The sequence below is a fragment of the Eublepharis macularius genome, chromosome 13, assembly GCF_028583425.1.
Source record: "Eublepharis macularius isolate TG4126 chromosome 13, MPM_Emac_v1.0, whole genome shotgun sequence".
Lineage (NCBI taxonomy): Eukaryota > Metazoa > Chordata > Lepidosauria > Squamata > Eublepharidae > Eublepharis > Eublepharis macularius.
The window spans coordinates 38,727,213-38,731,773 of record NC_072802.1 but is presented as its reverse complement, the minus strand read 5'-3'; the positions used below and the strand labels follow the sequence as shown (position 1 = coordinate 38,731,773).

At 43.2% G+C, this 4,561-nt stretch overlaps 1 pseudogene; it reads left to right on the top strand.

Moving 5' to 3' along the window:
• The first annotated feature begins 2,808 nt into the window (after positions 1-2,808).
• LOC129341539 (annexin A4-like) lies at positions 2,809-3,745 on the top strand (annotated as a pseudogene).
• Positions 3,746-4,561: the final 816 nt, after the last annotated feature.

The window sequence follows — 4,561 nt, the reverse complement described above, 5'->3', positions numbered from 1 at the left end:
AGGTTGGGAAATTCCTGGAGATTTGGAGGCAGAGCCTGGGGAGGTTGTAGTTTCGGTAAAAGAGTTCAGCAAATTTGTGATGCCATACAGTCTGCCATCTGAAGCAGCCATTTTCTTCAGGGGAACTGATCTTGTAGTCTGAATATCAGTTGTAATTCTGGAAGAATTCTTTGCCCTGCCTGGAAGTTGGCATCTTTAGGGTCTAGACTTTTACTCAAGCCTTAAGACCTGAAAGACTGCTGCTCCATTGAGGGAGCGCCCCCCTTCGCCCAATAACTGGCTTCACTTTTGAATTGCTGTTACCATTAGGAAGTTTTCTTTTGTCCTGCAACTTAAGTCCAGTAGATTTAGCATTGTTCTTTGAACAAGCAGAAACCAAGGCCTCACTCTCTTCGGTCTCATGAGAGGGCCCTCACCAGACCTGCATTTGCAGCAAACTGGTCTTTTTTGGTCAACTGCACATATTGGATCCTCCCCATTCTGAACATGCCACATTTTTTAAAAAGAAGCTATCAATTCAGTGACCAGAGTGAAAAAGAACCTACAGAAAGAGGAATAATGCAGAGCCTTGTCAGTGCCTAGCCTTTAAGACATGCTAGATTAATTTTATACCACAGAAACAGTTAAGCCTTCAGCAGCAGGTGGACTAGAAAGCAATTGACAGCTGATAGGGAAATTACTTCTGCACAAGCTCAGTAGAATTCTTGTACCTATTAGGGCCTCAGTGGAAAAGAGATACATTTGCCTTAAGCTTCTTCCGGGCTTTATGCCAGAAGTTTGGCAGAGGAGAGTCTGAGCTCCTGGCTTTACAGTCATTCGGATTTGGATTTGGTGTTTGACAACAGTCTGTCTAACATGAGCAAAAGCGGAAAGGCAAAGGGAGGGGATGAGGGAAGTGGTAGGACTGATTTGCTTTGATTATACAAATCCTTGAGGTCCAGTATCTCTGTGAGAAGTAATTTAACAAGACAAAATGCAGCACAATTCTGAGATATTTATTTCAGTGGAATAGTCCACATTGGGTGATTGCAGCATTAATTTCAGAATTAACTGACTATAACCAGGGCTGCTTCAAGTTTAGACATGTAACCATATTAGTGTTACTAGCATTGTTAGCATTGGCCCCTAACTTAAGGGTCTCCGTAGGACCCTATGGACAACTGAATGTAATCAGAGCATAAGAAAAACTCTGTGAGATCAGACCAAAAGTCCACCTAGTTTAGCATCTTCTTTCCAACAGTAGCCATGCTGAAAGTTCATAAGTAGGGCATGAAGACAGAAGTCAATTTTGTTTCCCTAACAAATGGAACTCAGAGATATACTGACTCCACACTAGAGATGGGCACGATCTGCATTACGATAAAAAAAACCCCACGATAATGGCATTTGCACAATTGGGACTTGGTGGATCGTTGTCTTCCACGGCAAACGATCCAGTGGTCGGGAGGGGGCTGGACCGGGGCTGGATGGGGCAATTGTGATAGGATCGGGAAGCTAGACATTCAGGCACCAACAATCTATTCCCCTGGCAATGGAGGCAGGAGAGGAAGGGGTTAAGAGAGAGAGAAAACTTTGAGTGCGGCTATCAGCAGAAGCTGTTTTGCGCTCCTCCTGAGTTCATGCAATGTGTTGAACGAGTTAACACTGAGAAGAGATTTCTTCTCAGTGTTAACTCTTTCAATGCTCTGAATGAAAACAAAACCCCCTTGCTTTGAGAGCAGCTATCAACTGTAGCTGTTTTGCGCTCCTCTCCTGAGTTCATTCAGTGTGTTGAAAGAGTTAACACTGAAAAGAGATCTCTCTCTCCTCCTGGCTTCTCAGCCCAGTGCCTGCTTTTTGCAAGAAGATGATATGTGATTTGATGTTTCATTTGTGTTTTTCCTATTTAAAAAACCATAGGATCTGCGAGGATCCGTGTGGATCCTCATTTTACTTTCTTCCTGTTTAAAATATGCTTTTGGAAGACTGGCTGCTTGATTTTAAAATTGGGCGGGGAGGAATGGATTCTATCTCTGCTTTTATTAAAAAGCTGGCTGAAACTTGTTGATGGGCTGTCTCTCTCTCTCTCTATTTGGAGAGGCAGGGACGGGTTAAAAACTTTCCCCCCCTCTGCTCTAAGTGCGTGTGTGTGTGTGTGAGAAAACATCCCCTCCCTGAGGGGAGGCAGCTTGTTGCCGGGTTAAAAACTCCCCCCTGCTCTAAGTGTGTGTGTGTGTGTGTGTGTGTGTGAGAGAGAGAGAGAGAGAGAGAGAGAGAGAGAGAGAGAGAAAACATACCCTCCCTGAGGGGAGGCGGCTCGTTGCCAGGTTAAAAACTTTCCCCCCACTCTGCTCTAAGTGTGTGTGTGTGTGTGTGTGTGTGTGTGAAAACATCCCCTCCCTGAGGGGAGGCGGCTCGTCGCTGGGTTAAAAACATTTTTCTCCATCTGCTCTAAGTGTGTGTGTGGGGGGGCGCCCCTCCGATCCCAGATCTGAGATCGGAAACGGGACTTGATTGGAGTGAATCGGTGATCTGGGGTCGTCACCAGCGCAGATCCACGAACAGCTTGATCGGTATTTTTTTTTGGATCGTGCCCATGTCTACTCCACACCTGGAGTTTCTATTGAACTTCTTAGCTTCCACAAATGTATCTCTCTGCCAATTTTATGATACAGCTAGACATCAAGCCTGTGCCAGGTCTTGAACCTCTGATGTGTAGAATGGCAGGTGGGAATGATTTAGGTATTAAAATCTGAGACAGCATGCATTTGGAAATCAGAGAACTATTTGGGAGATTCAATAATAGAAGATTCTTGAGTTCCCATTGTGATGGCTGGAAGCCAGAGAACCATCAAGGGATCTTATGTTTTCTAGTTGAAGAGGTTGCCCAGAACTGCAAAAGGCCATGAAGGGACTGGATATGGATGAGCATGCCATTATTGAAAATGTGACCAAGAGGGATTCATCCTAACTACAGCAGATTATAACAGCCTACAGATCTTCCATTGGCCGGGATTTGATTGCTGACTTGAAGTCTGAATTGAGTGGAAATTTTGAGGACATTGTTGGACTGATGAATATCATCACACTGTATGATGTTCAGGAACTGAAGACCTCTATAAAGGGGGCCAGGACCAACAAAGGCTGCCTGATAGAAATGCTGACTTCTTGTACAAATGTTGAAATCCAGTGGATTAATTAAACCTACAAACATCAGTATGGAACTTGAAGAGGACATTGTCTCTGACACTTCTGGTATCTCTGTCAACTAGAGTGGCAACAGAGATGAGATCCACCATGTTGATGAGGGTTCTGCCCAGCAAGATGCCCAGTGACTATATCTAGCTGCAGAGAATAGATGGGGGACAGATGAGGCCCAGTTCATAATTGTCCTCTGTACCAGAAACAGAAACCATCTACTATTTTGTATTTGATACAAGAGACTTTTTGATAAGGACATTACTGAAAGCATTAAATCCAAGATGTGAGGTGACTTTGAAGATGCTTTATTAGCAAGAGTAAGATGCATAAGAAGTAAGAATGCCTACTTTGCTGAAAGACTGTACAAATCCACAAAGGGTCTGGGGTCAGATGATAATACACTTATTCGAGTGATAGTGACCTGCTGTGAAATTGACATGACATGATAGAAATCAAGCCAATGTTCAAGTGGATGTATGGAAAATCCCTCTATTTCGTCATTAAGGGAGACTCCTCAGGAGACTGCAGAAAAGTTCTACTCCTTCTGTGTGGTGGGGAAGAATAACAACTGGATGGTTCATATCTCTTACTGTTGGTGCTGCCTGTGTTTGCCCTGTAAGTGGTCTCAGCCTCTTGCAATAATGCTTTTATATCTTGGGGAACACTTTGAAGTAAACAGTGCATCAATTTAACAGAGATTCTGCCTGATAGAAGATTGGTTCAAATAGGCTTTGAAAGGTTATATCCCTCCTTGGTAGCAGGAGGGGACTATTCAATATAGGAAGCATGGTTTTTTTTAAAAATGTGGTCCGTTTTTTTGGAGCCCTGGTTTTTAATCTGTGCTGTGGTAATGCATTTAGCCACAAGTCAGAAACTTTCCGGTTGCTCCTTTTGACTGTGGTTGATTGTTACACATCTTTGCTATTGCTGAGATTTTATGGAGATCAGGTTTGGCTCTATGACACTTTAGAGATCCTGACTGCTGCATTTAAAAAAAGTTGTCCTAAGTGCTCTTTCTTGCATTCTGGCCAGGCTTCAAACATTGGTGTAATTAAATTTCCAGTGAATAGATGAATCCTTGATTTATGAAGCTGCCAGTCTTCATGCCCATTGTGTATCCCAAGAAGAAAACTAACCCTATTGGATGGGAACAGTAAACTTAATTTCCCCCCAAACATTATGCAAATAAATGCCAGGTTGTAATATAGAGGCATGCCTAGTTCTACCTTGGGTGACACCATTTTGTGCCTTTTATACAATATGGCTGAGGAAGCCTCAAGTTGTTTCCTAGCCTCAGATTCTTGCTTATGTGACAGTGTTGCTTTGGAGTGAGCATACAATTGAAAACTGGATTCTGTATAATCTAAGACTAGCTCTCTGT